The sequence below is a fragment of the Lathyrus oleraceus genome, chromosome 1 (genome assembly GCF_024323335.1).
Source record: "Lathyrus oleraceus cultivar Zhongwan6 chromosome 1, CAAS_Psat_ZW6_1.0, whole genome shotgun sequence".
NCBI lineage: Eukaryota > Viridiplantae > Streptophyta > Magnoliopsida > Fabales > Fabaceae > Lathyrus > Lathyrus oleraceus.
The window spans coordinates 296789353-296804241 of NC_066579.1; positions in this window are offsets into that span (position 1 = coordinate 296789353).

Genomic DNA, 14889 nt, shown 5'->3' on the forward strand with positions numbered 1-14889 from the left:
ACAAGAGGTAACGATGCTATCACTGATCATGCCCATTCGTAAGGATCATTAAAGGAGAAATTTTAAATTCCGCTGCGTTTTGGATCGCCCTTCTCCTTCAGGGTCGACATTGTTCTTGAATGGGGATTTGTTGTTGGGCATATGATGACGAAGCTAGTTGGTGTGGATCAATCAAATACCTTGGCTCAGACACAAATTGTGACGTTGTAACCAACCTAAACCATGCCATATACTGTTGAGTTGGTCTAGCATCTTGTATGACTGGTTCTGTTAAGATGTGTTATCGTCAATTCCTCCAAGGACGACATATCTCTTTTGTGAAGTCTCTCCAGTCGGAATAATCCCATTGGGCATCGACTCTTTGTTGATGCCAATCTCCCAAACACGTCAGAGGTTCTGGAATTTGTTGTTGCATGTCAAACTGCAGTTTTACCCGGTCACTCTGGTGCATCTCCACAGTAGTGAACCGAATAATTGGTGTTTTTATTGTCCAAACTGCATCATCATCATGGCTAATCTGATGATCAAGACCTAAATATGGCCTCCAGATAAACTGCACAAGAATATGACATGATTAGATGATATGTAATTTGATAATTACTTTTAAGTCAAAATAGAGTTGTGTAGGAGTATTACTTTGTCTAGTCAAATGTGGTCTAATAGATTGCGATAGACCACTACAGCGTGTTTCAGACACCTGTTGTAGTTCATCCATCTAACTGACCACCTAGATCAAAAACATTTGAAAAATATTATTTAAAGTTAGTTGTAATATAAAGTCTAATAAATTAGATGGTAAAGTTGTAAACTTACTTTGTTGCAAAGGGGAATATGAATGGCTTCTCGTTTACCGGGGCGAGTGACCACATTCTTGACCAATCTCATGCTTGTAGCAAATATGCGCACGAATAAAACGTACAAGTATTTTTTTTGGTATTTTTACACAACGCACTATATAGATGGGTCAAAACAGCCGAACCCCAACTATATGTGCTTACCTTATTTATTTTTCGTAACAACGGTAAATACATAATATTTACCATATTACCAGTACTTTCGGGAAATAAAAAATTATCGAATATAATCATAATATAACACCGAGCTTTAATTATTTTTTCATACTCGGTAGATTCTTTGGTCAATGTTATACTCACATAATATTGTTTGAGATATTTTAAATTAATACCTTGACGCCTAGCTTGACTAGAAGTCTCTCTGTAGCTTGGTCGTCACACAAAGGGGCACCCAACAATTCATTGCAAATAGAATTATCTTGGTTAACTCTACCATTTACGGTCTTACCATCGATACGTAGACTCAACAACATGTAGACGTCCTCAAGTGTGACGGTACACTCACCGAAAGGAAGGTAAAATGTGTGGGTATTGGGTCTCCATCTCTCCAACAAAGCAAGAATAAATTTGTAGTCAACCGAGTATGAGAGTATGTTGAGGAGATTACCAAAACCGCATCCTCTAATATATGGTTCTATCAAAGGATCATGGGGTACATATTCATGTACATGACATCGAAATCATTTTGGGTCCTAATAAAACATATGTAAGTTTAAGGACTGCCTTAGAGGGGGGGGGGGGGTGAATGAGGCACTTAGACGATTTTCCGGATTTTTACGGTTTATTGATTTTTACTTTCTTGAGATGCTTATGTGATGAAAAGCGGTAAAGTGCGGAAAGTAAAGAACACCATGATGTATAGTGGTTCCCCTCACAGATCGAGAGCACTCCACTCCCCTTTCAACACGAAAGAGAATTCACTATAATGTTAGATTCTTAGACAAGACACCTTAAGCCTTTTCTATCTAATTCTAACACACCAAGAACAATCCTCTTGGATTTACAATGTTTAAAGTCCAATCAAGACTCAAATTCTCACAAAAGGACCTCTTGCATCCACACACCAGATAGCAAGGATAAAACCTTACAAACTTATTCTTAACAATCCTAAAAATAAGTTGTAATCAAGAGATACAATTCTGAGTTTTTGTAGAAGATGAAATAGTTGAAAATTTGAAGTATATCAATTTATCAATTGATCTTCTCCTTTGTAACACTTAATTCTCACAATAATTATACAAGTGTTCTTTGTATGGAATGAAACTATGATGCTTAAAAAGAAGGTTTATGCAAGGTTTCACTCTTAAGAAAATTTGGAAGAACACTTAAAAAATGTTTGAAAGAATATGAGTAATTGATTTGAAATTTTTGCAAGGAGGTGAATTTGAAATCTGAAAAAATAATGTATATATGTTGTCTAAACACCTCCTCAAATGGATGCAATTACCCAAAGGATGCCATGGTTCATGGTAAAGAAAATAGAAAAGTTTATATGAAGAGATGCATTGATTTTCGCCTCTAGTTCAGTGGTAATCGATTACCTTAATATGGGTAATCGGTTACTTGCCTCCAATGTCCAAAAATATTTGAAATTTTCACAGAGTAATCGATTACCTTAAAATGGATAGTCGATTACTTCATCCCAGATTTGAAAAATAGCTTAAAAAATGAAGTGCTATGATTTCTTTGATGCATAAAATTACTTCCAATGATTATGGCATGAATGAGACATGTTTTGGACACTTGTATAATCCTCTAGAGGTCAAGTGTTATACATATTCATTTGAAATACGAATCTTCATGAGTTTCTTCGAGACTTGATCATTTAGTTGAAAACTTCCTTCATGAGCTTGAATCTTGATAAATCCTTTTGTTAATCAATCTTAGACTTGTAGAGAAGTTTGTCGTCATCAAAACATTTGAGAAGTCATGTCTTCACAATCTCCCCCTTTTTGATGATGACAACCCAAAAAAAATGAAAGTTCGATCCAAGCATGTTTCTCTAGCAAATGTTCCCCTTTAATTTATGATTTAAGGAGTCTTTTGAAATCTGCATTTTGTTATAGAGAAATAGAAAACAAAGAAATAACATAATAACAATCTCTTCTCCCCCTTTCTCATTAACAAAAAAGGTGAGATAAGTAACAATATGAAAACATCATACACCAAGCACCACATAACACAAGAATGAAACAAAAGCTAATACAAACATAATATAAACCAAACTTAGTACGGAATGGAAAGATGGATAAAACATAAAAAGCCAACGGACTTAGCATAGTCTTAAAAGAAACTAGAAATGTACTAACTTAAAACCATAAACTAGTGAATAGAAAAAAAGAAATGGCCAACTCAATCACTTTCCGACATATCAAGTACCAATGATGAAGTGATTGACTTAAGCAAAAGAAAACAAGAAAAAACACTTCAGACCAAAAGTACTCTGTATGACAAAAACTCATGTGTGTTAAAAATTTTTTTAACAAAATTCTGGAAGAAACATTGGTAATCGATTACTCTAAAAAGGGTAGATGGTTACATAGATAAAAAACGCGCGAGGAAGGCAAAAACAGGCAAGGTAATCGATTACCCAATTTGGAGTAACCGATTACTCTAAGACAAAAGTGAAAAAAACAGTAGCTTTGCACAACCCAAACTATGAAGGATTTTAAAAAATTTTAAGTTTGACAAGGTAATATACATACTAATGCAATTTTGAGTGAAATTTTTTTTATCAAAAAATTAAATTTACCTAATATAAAATCAACAAAAGGCAAAATTTTCATATACACATTTTAAAGAGAAATTTCACAAATAAAAAAAAATTAAAAACTTGTGTACCTTGGCCTCATTATAATGTATAGTGAATAATTATGGAAGATTTATATATCACCTTCATCCAAAATGCCAAGTTCTCTTCGAATCTTATAAAATGGTTCTTTTGCGAGTGGTTTTGTGAAAATGTCCGCTAGTTGATTATGAGTATCGACAAAGATAACTTCGACACCGCCTTTAAGCACATGATCACGAAGGAAATAGTGTCGAATGTCTATGTGTTTGGTCCTTGAGTGCATGACAAGATTCTTTGTAATATTAATCGCACTTGTGTTGTCGCATCGGAGTGGTATGCATCCAAGATCGATTCCATAGTCACTTAATTGTTGCTTTAGCCAAAGATTCTATGCACAACAACTACCCGCTGCTATGTATTCTGCTTCAGCCGTACTAAGAGCAACACACACTTATTTCTTACATGACCATGAGACTAATGCATTACCAAGGATGTGACATGTTCCACTAGTACTTTTTCTATATGTTTTACAATCTGCATAATCCGCGTCAGAATAACCAATTAACTTACAAACACTACCTTTAGGATACCATAAGCCAATGTTGGTTGTTCCTTTGAGATACTTCATGATTCTTTTGACCTCCGTGAGATGTGACTCCTTTGGATTTGCTTGGAAGCGAGCACATAAACACACGCTAAACATTATGTCAGGACGGCTTGCCGTCAAATATAATAAAGAACCAATCATATCTCGATACTTCGTAATATCAATTGACACATCCGATTCGTCTTGATCAACATAGGTTCCGGAGCCCATTGGTGTTGACATTGCTTTACAACCATCCATTTAAAATCTCTTTAACAACTCTTTGCAATACTTTGATTGGTTGATAAAGATTCAGTCTTTTAGTTGCTTGATTTGCAATCTAAGGAAGTAGTTCATCTTTCCCATCATAGACATTTCAAATTCATCTTGCATTATCAATGCACATTCTTCACATAGTTCTTTGTTGGTTTAACCTAAGATTATGTCGTCTACGTAGACTTGAACAAGTAAGGTGTTCCCTTTTATCTTCTTGATAAATAAAGTTGTGTCTAGTTTGCCTTTTTCAAAACCTTTTTCACATAGAAAATTACTTAGACGATCATACCATGCCCTTGGTGCTTGTTTTAATCCATAGAGCGCTTTCTTCAATTTGTATACATATGAAGGATGCTTGAAGTCTTCAAAGCCCGGGGGTTGTTTGACATAGACTTCTTCGTTGATGTAGCCGTTCAAGAAGGTGCTTTTGACGTCTATTTGAAATAACTGAAAATTCATTGAACATGCGTAAGCAAGTAATAAACGAATAGCTTCTAACCTTGCAACCGGAGCGAAAGTTTCTTCAAAGTCGATTCCTTCTTCTTGATTATACCCTTGAGCGACCAATATTGCTTTGTTTCGAACAATTATTCCATTCTCATCAAGTTTGTTCTTAAACACCCATCTTGTTCCAGTGATGTGCTTACCACTTGGTCTAGAAACAAGTTCCCAAACTTGATTTCTCTCGAATTGGTTTAATTCTTCTTGCATAGCAACAATCCATTGATCATCTCCTAGAGCTTCATCAATTTTAGAGGGTTCTATTTGCGAAACGAACGCCATGTTTAAGCATGCATCCTTGAGATTCAATCTTGTAGTAACACATTGACTAATGTCACCAATTACTTTGTCAATAGGATGATCTTTATGAGTCCTCCATTCCTTAGGTAGATCATTTTCATTTGACTCTTGTTGAATCGGTTCTTCTTGATTCTTGTTTGACGTATCTTCTTTAGGAATTTCTACAAAATCATTATTATCATCACAAACAACAATTTCCTCTTCATCTGATTTTTCGTCGAACTTACCAAGGTTGTCTTTGTCATTGTTAAGGACAAAGCACTTGCATCCAAAGATATGAAAGAAAGCAATGTTGGGTTTCCTTCCTTTGAATAGTTCATATGGAGTCTTCTTTAGGATAGGTCTTATGTTAACTCTATTACTTACAAAACATGTCGTGCTAACCGCATCCGCCCAAAAATACTTAGGAAGATTTGAGTCGCTAAGCATTGTTCTTGCAAGTTCCACCAATGACCTATTCTTTCTTTCAACTACTCATTTTTTTTGAGGAGTCCTTGGAGTCGAGAAGTTGTGAAATATTCCTTGATCTTCACAAAAGTCTTCAAAAGAAGTATTCTGGAATTCTCCATCATGATCACTTCTTATGGAGGCAATTGTTAATGATTTCTCATTTTGAATTTGCTTTGCATACTTCTTGAACGCTTTGAATGCATCACTTTTTTGCACTAAAAAGAATGTCCAAGTATATCTATAATAATCATCAACAATAACTAAAGCATATAAGTTACCTCTGAAGCTTCTTGTTCTTGATGGACCAAATAAGTCCATATGTAACAATTGTAGTGGCCTAGAAGTGGACACCACATTCTTGGATGTGAAAGTTGATTTGGTTTGCTTCCCCTTTTGACAAGCATCGCAAAGTCTATCTTTGATGAATTTTATCTTTGGCAATCGAATGACAAGGTCATATTTTACTAACTTATTCAAGTGCTCCATGTGAATGTGAGCAAATCTCTTATGCCATAACCTTGAGTCATTATTATTTGCCACAAGACACTTAACCTTCAAAGAAACATCATCAAGGGAAATCATGAAAATATTATTAATTCGCTTACCTATAAGCATTACCTCTTGTGTGACTTTGTCTTCAATTAAACATTCATCTTTTGTGAACCTTATTTTGAATCCTTTGTCACACAGTTGGCTTATGCTTAAGAGGTTGTGCTTTAGTCCTTCGACATATAGCACATCTTTGATGGATATGAAATTTGGTGCACCTACTTTGCTTATGCCAAGAATTCTTCCTTTGTTGTTATCTCCATAAGTAACATAACCCTTGGCCTTAACCATTAGATCTGAAAATTTGTGCACATCACCAGTCATATGCTTGGAGCATCCACTATCCAAATACCAAAGATTTGATGTGGCCTTCAAGCATACCTATAAAACAAAATTAAGTTTTGTTAGGTACCCAAATTGATTTTGGTCCTTCATAATTAGTACCTTTCTCAACCCATACATAATGCCCCTTTGCTACACTAAAGTTTCTAACATAGCAAGCATTAAGTGTATGACCAATAATACCACAATAAAAACAAGTTGGTTCAAAATTGCTTTTATATCTAGGAACATAAGACTTTTTCTTTGTAAACCTTTTCTTTTTAGGACATTGATGCACAACTTTTGGTGTGTTGACTCTTTCTTTTGGAGATTGATCCTTAGGCCTAACAAAGATAGTTTTATTTGAACTTGGTTTAGAAAATTTGGAGTAACCAAGTCCACTTTTGTCATTTGAGTAACTTTGTTGGCTAAGAACCCCTTCCAAACCAATTTGTCCTTTTTCATACCTTTCAAGGACTCTTTTAAGTTGGAAAATTTGGAAAGAGAGAGACTCACACTTTAGACATACAAAATGAAGGAGAATTGCGGTCCAAAACGCAGCGGAAATAAAAATTTCTCCTTTAGAGATCCTTACGAATGGTCATGATCAGTGATAGAATATTTACCTCTTGTGACAGTTGAAACCTTTGGTGCAGATCTCTTGTGACGATCAAAACTCTTGATGCAGATCCACGAAGCGATCACGAACGTTGAACGATGACAACGTCTCTACTCAGTCCACACGAACGGGTTCCTTCAATCTCAGTGCTAGCTGGTACGAATGAAGGCTTTGAGTGAGAGAGAGAGAGTGATAGAAAACGAAAATAATGCAACCGCAAATTTTTGCTTCTGCACAAGGGTTCTATTTATAGAACCACTTGTGTGGGCTTCAAGCTAAAAGCCCACTTAAGTGTATTTTGGCCCATATCTTATAATATGCCCAAAATCACTTAAGCCCATGGTACCTTACCATATTTCGTATTCTACTCAAGTACACCGTACCTTACGATGTTCTATAATTCACTTAAGGGTACTGTACCTTACGGTATTCCTTAGTTACTCTATCTCTCATCAATCCGTCCTTTGTGTGTGACCCTGTAGGTTTTCGTGACGTTGGCAATTATATTAAATCACGCATTTAACATAATAAACAGTGAGCGGTATCTAGCAACACATCACTGCTACCCAAGACACGAAAATGTCATGTGATCTGACAATTCCTTCTGTGATAATACTTATGTGTATAATTACCCTTTTGCCCTTATGTCTATATTGAACACAAGGCATAGACCGTGTCATCCTTGTCCAGTTCAATATTGGGCCCATAGACATTTATCCTGTTATGCAGGATGGGAAAATTCCATCTAGGTCACTCATGTCCCTCAGCATGCTTTGTGGAGTACCCATCAACTGTCTTTATGGTTATCCAGTTACGGACAACGTTGGATCAGCAATAAAGCACTCGACTCTACATCTAGGATCCATAGTGGTTTCAGGTCGAAGAGTGGAATACACTATTATCATCATGAGAATAACTTATGACACCTTGCATAACTTTCTATATAGTATTCTCATAGCGGGTCAATCCGGTATAAATATTACTCCTAATATTCATACCTATGTTTAAGACTTGATAACTCTTTATCCATGATCCATGAGATGTGATCATCAGTCTACAAACATAATAGTCTTAATGCTTTAATGTTATCCCACTTCACACTAAAGCTCGACTACGGATACTTTAGGAATAATGTCCTTATGTTTAATGTGTTCTCATGATTAAGTCACACTTAATACATTAAACGGACTATCTATTCCAGGGACTTTATTAATCAACCATAATAAAGAGAATGCCTTTTATTATTCGATACAAGTACCAAAATGTATTGGCCTCTAGGGCTTACACCAACACAAAATTCTTCTTTTCACTAATCATCTTTTGTTTTTCATTTTCAAAATCTTTTTCAAAAATTTCAATCTTTTCTTCCAAGGAAGAAATTTGTTTCTTTTGAGATGATATAGTTTTATAAAGAATTTTTCATTCATTTAACAATTCATTAATTGCACCTTGTGCATCATCATCAAAAAGAGAAAAATCATTACTAACCTCTTCTTCATCATCGGAATGATGAGAAGCCATTAGCGCCAAGTTTGCACATTCCTCGCTATCCGATCCGGATGAAGAACTAATTTCATTGTCCTCCCATGCAAGATATACCTTTTTGTTCTTGAAATCCTTCTTGCTCTTGAATCCGCCTTTCTTTGAAAGTTTAGGACATTCCGGATTTATGTGGCCTTGCTTTCCACATTCGTAGCATGTTATATCTTGCGTAGATATGGTGGTCTCCTTTTTCCTAAAATGTCTATTCTTTTAGCGTTAAAGGATTTATCATTTTTGTTAAAGAACTTACCAAGCCTTTTAATAAGGAGCATGAAATTCTCATCTTCCTCCAATGCGTCATCATCTTTATCTTCTTTTGAGTCTACCTTCAAGGCAATTCCTTTAGATTTCTTTTCTTGACTTTCATGTTTCTCAAGCCTACCAAGTTCTAACTCATGTTCTTGAAGTTTGCCAAAGAATGATGCGGACGTCATTGTTGAAAGACTTTTCTTTTCAGAGATAGCCATCACCTTCGATTTCCATTCTCGAGTCGATGATCTTAGTACTTTAAGATTGAGATCCTCATTTGTAAATGTTTTTCTAAGAGCAATCAAGTGGTTAGTCAAGTGAACAAATCTCTTTTGTAGTGCCACGATGGATTCTCCGGGCAGCATTCTAAACATCTCATATTCTTGACTTAATGTATTCACCCTTGATCTCTTTACTTCGGCGGTGCCTTCATGTGTCTCCACTAAGGTGTCCCATATTTGTTTCGTCGATTTGCATTGAGATATGCAGAAGAACTCGTCCATGCTTAAAGCACTTTGAAGAATGTTTATTGCTTTCTTTTCATTTAAGATTTTTTTCTTATCATCTTCATTATACGAACTCTTTATCTTTGGAGTACCAATGCCATTGACCACACTCATAGGATTATGCGGACCATCTTCAACGGCTTCCCATATGCCTTCTCCTTGGGCTTCTAGATGTGCCTTCATGCGGATCTTCCAAAAATCAAAATATTCTCCAGAGAAAAGTGGTGGTTTGTTACTACTTCCACCTTAAGGCCTTTCTATCTAATTCTAACACACCAAGAACAATCCTCTTGGATTTACAATGTTTAAAGTCCAATCGAGACTCAAATTCTCACAAAAGGACCTCTTGCATCCACACACTGGATAGCGAGGATAAAATCTTACAAACTTATTCTTAACAATCCTAAAAATAAAATGTAATCAAGAGATATAATTCTGAATTTTTGTAGAAGATGAAATAGTTGAAAATTTGAAGTATATAAATTTATCAATTGATCTTCTCCTTTGTAACACTTAATTCTCACAATAATTATACAAGTGTTCTTTGTATGGAATGAAACTATGATGCTTAAAAAGAAGGTTTATGCCAGGTTTCACTCTTAAGAAAATTTGGAAGAACACTTAAAAAATGTTTGAAAGAATATGAGTAATTGATTTGAAATTTTACAAGGAGGTGAATTTGAAATCTGAAAAAATAATGTATATATGTTGTCTAAACACCTCCTCAAATGGATGCAATTACCCAAAGGATGTCATGGTTCATGGTAAAGAAAATAGAAAAGTTTCTATGAAGAGATGCACTGATTTTTGCCTCTGGTTCAGTGGTAATCGATTACCTTAATATGGGTAATTGGTTACTTGCCTCCAACGTGCAAAAATATTTGAAATTTTCACAGAGTAATCGATTACCTTAAAATGGATAATCGATTACTTCATCCCAAATTTGAAAAATAGCTTAAAAAATGAAGTGTTATGATTTCTTTGATGCATAAAATTACTTCCAATGATTATGTCATGAATGAGACATGTTTTGAACACTTGTATAATCATCTAGAGGTCATGTGTTATACTTATTCATGTGAAATACGAATCTTCATGAGTTTCATCGAGACTTAATCATTTAGTTGAAAACTTCCTTCATGAGCTTGAATCTTGATCAATCCTTTTTGTTAATCAATCTTAGACTTGTAGAGAAGTTTGTCGTCATCAAAACATTTGAGAAGTCATGTCTTCACAACATAAGTAAGAAATAAAGTAAGAAGAAGTAATAAACAATAAAAACATAAGTAAGAAATATGTACGAAATAAGTAAGAAGAAGTAATAACATATGTAAGACCCCAATTTTTACCCTAAGATCCCTCATGCAATTTCATCAAGCATTAGCATTGGGATCATATCTTGGTATTCTCCTTACCCCTTTTCATTGGGTTTGTTTTGGGAGAGATCACCAAGAACTTTGAGATTATATCATACTTGTATATTATCATTTTACTAACTAAAATATCAAAAAATATGTCTTTGCATTTGCCTAACTCTTTTGTAGGTAGGGCATGATCTTATTGATTCATCAAGATCACATCTAGGGTGTGAGACCCTCATGAACAAAGAGCACAACCAAGAATTGATTCAAGAATAGTTATAAGCATCATATATGAGTCCCAATGATCTCTACATATTATATTGATCAAGTTTGCTTAAAGAGTTTGAGGGCAATTTGCTTTGAAAACCCTAGTTTGACTGGGTATCTTGAGTAACTTCTCCAATAAGCTATCTCATCAATTGATAAAATTTATCAAGATACACTTCAAAATTCATCATCTCATGCATATATGATCTACCATGAGCCAAGAAATTCAAGAGAATTGGAAATTAGCAAGTTGGTTGATGGTGGTTGGCTAGATGAATTCATCTGATCAAAATTGGGTCTCCATAGACCTTATCTCCTACAACTTTCACCATATGAAAATGATTCCAAGAGAAAACTTACTCTAAATGACATTAAAAATAACTTACATTTTGAGAGCTAGATCTAGTTTTGCTTGGAAAATCATTTTCTATGTTGAAACATTATAGGTTATTTTGTCTAAACCCTAATTTGAAAGTCAACTTCCCAAGGCCATAACTTGCTCAATTTTTATGAGATGAAATATTTCCAAGTTGCACAATTAAGTTCAATGAGTCTACTTAAACGTTTATGTTTGGAGTGGGAGCTAATTCAACTTTTTTAGCATGTGATATGAGGCCACATTGTAGGTCACTTTTGACGTATACCATTGATCAAGTGATGTTTCCAAACTTCAAAAATGCATAACTCTATCATTTCAAAACCAAATTACATGAAATTGGTGACTATTTTGAAGGTATTTGAGAGATCTACAACTTTGATGAAGACACCTTTCTCATTTGAAGCTCCCATAAAAATATAAGCAAGATGGAATATTGAGACATATGGCTTGACACTTAGAGAATTTTTGATATGTCAAATTTTTCCAAACTTCCACCTCAAAATTTTCCAAGTTTCAAACTCCAAATAAAAAAGTGTTCAACATCAAACTTGTTCCTCTTGATCTCACCTTTCCAAAGAGATCAAATTCATTCATTTTGGATGAGAAATGCATAGGCTGCGCATGGCTTAAACAGGCTGACATCATTTGGCATGGATCCAACTTCAAGCATCAATGTTCAATTGCCTTTCATTCCAAGCTTGCTTCAACACATTTGATCATTCATTTTGGACTTCAAAGTATCATTTCATGGGCCTATGCACACCAATGCACCATGCTATCGTCATTTGCCAAACATGGAAGGTTGAAAAGAGTGTGCAAATATCACATGGATTTGGCTATAAATACAGGTGCGTTTGCTCAGAAATCACAGACAGACATTACGCCAGCTTTGAATCTCCATTGACAACCCCTCACTCTCATAGGATAACCCTGATAAATTCATTTGAATTTGAGCTTGAATCTCCACTGTTTTGGAATTCAATTCTCCATGAGTCCATTGCTTCTAAACTTTTCCATTCCTCTCCTGCAAGCAATTGAAGTGAAGCCAAGCACAATTCAGACCAAGATCCATAAGTTCAGACCTCCATTGAAGGTGATTTGCAGAAATTTTAAACTCTTCGATTCTCTCAATTTATTACTCAATTCCATTGATTCTTCAGTTGTCTGAAGTTCTACCAATATAGGCAAGAAGATTGAGTTGATTTGAGGCCAAATCGAAGTAACTCAGATCATCAACCTCATTTTTCAATTCCACATATCTCTTAATATATTTGGAATTGGAGGAATTGGAGGTCATATTCATGCTCAGTGATGTTTTTTCTTTAAGATCATGTCCTTGTTTTGTATTTTGGTGATGGTTTATCTTGACCAGTCCGGTGGAGCTCACCAGAGAAGACAACCGGAGAAGACAGCCACATGATCCATGTCCCGCGTTTTAATCTTAACTATTCCTTGTGATTACTCCATTTTCCATGCGGTTGACTCAGGTGTACATGGAACGCGTGTTTTGGATCATCAGATTTGCCACCTCAATTAATGAGGGAGATCAGATGGTCCACGTATTTTTGAATTTTCTGAATTTTATTTTAATTGCATTTTATTCAATAATTCATATTAAATTCAATATTGATCCAAAAAATATGGGACTTTCACCAAAAATTTCCAAACATTTTTCTCTTTCATATTCTGAATTAAAATTATTTTTTGGATCATTATTAATATTTTTCATGAATTAATTGATTTTGCATTTGTTTTTAATTGTTTAAAAATATTTTTAAGTGTCCCAAAATTATGGAATTTTTTCTCCAAGGTCCTTTGACCTTGTTTGACCTATGATAAATCTCATGGCTATTTATTTGGTGTTTTGATGAGATTTTAGGATTTGGACAAAACATATTTGAATTTAATGCTTTATTTTAATATTTTTAATTGAATAAATGCCATTTTAATTATGTTGACCATTTGTATTGACTTAATTGAGTTTGATTATTTGTTGTTGAGCCTTGGTCAAGGTTGATTTGACTTTGTCAAATTAATATCATTGGATTTAGGGGATTGATGGAATGTACAATCCATCTCCCAAAATAAATGAATGATATTAATTTGGTAAAACTCCTCCTTTGACCAATTTGTGATATCATTCATCCCTTTCCTCTTTATCTAATTCCCTTTTGAAATTCTAGTTAACAGACTTTCGATGTCACACGGGTTGTTATGACATCCAATTCTGCGCAGACAAGGATTATGCAGAAAAATGTAAGTGCAGTAAATAACACGAGTAATTGTTTACCCATATCGGTCCAACATGACCTACGTCTGGGGGCTACCAAGCCAGGGAGGAAATCCACTATTAGTAGTATTAATTCAGACCTTAAACCAACTATTTAACCCTATCACTTAATACCTACCCAATGCAATTTCAATCTTACACGAAGATCAGAGTTCCTACTCACTCCCCCTCAATCACCTCAGTGATTACTACCTTTAATCAATATTAAAGATAATTTTGAAGTCACACTTCAAACAACTCTTGATTGTGCTTAACAGCTTTAATAAATATACACAGCACTCACGCTTAAAAGCTTAGAGTGACACAACACTTACAACTCAATGAACACCATATACCAATGCAATCATCTACGTGATAATAGCTTGGCTTACAAGATATGTCTAATACAAGACTCACAAAAATACAACACTGAAGTATGATGGACACACTAAATCTTCACGCCTCAAAATCCCCAGTTCTGAATGAAGGATTGCCATCCTTTTATATTGCAGCACTTGGGCCTTGAACTTGTATCTTCCTGAAATTAAGGTCACGCGAGTTCCCCTAAATTCCATATCTAGGTTACTAACAAATAGGCTATTTGTTAGGTTCATTAATTGTAGCTTGGTTGTTGGTTTCCTGGATTTTCTCTCAGCTGTTGAATCCCTGAAGAATAGCCTGAGAAAAATGTTGAAACAGAAAAACTAAACAACCTACAATATAGCATACGCTGTCAGGAATGAATGTCACAACATTCAGTTTGACCTTCAAGTCACTAACCATATGCTAAGTCTGTTTTTCCTGAAAACAGACTGTACAATTTGCTGTACTGTACAGAATCAATATGTCCATGCTTCAGTATCAGCGTACATTAATAAATGTCAAAACATCCAATTTTGACATTCACACAGAGACTTACATCAGGTCTGTTATCCTCTTGATAAGCAGACTGACAATAAATACTGAGTTATAGTAGAACATCACCTGTTCTATTCCTCAGTATCTGCTGACAGGGATGAATGTCATAACATCCAGTTTGACATTCAATAGATCCTGTATTAGCTAATCC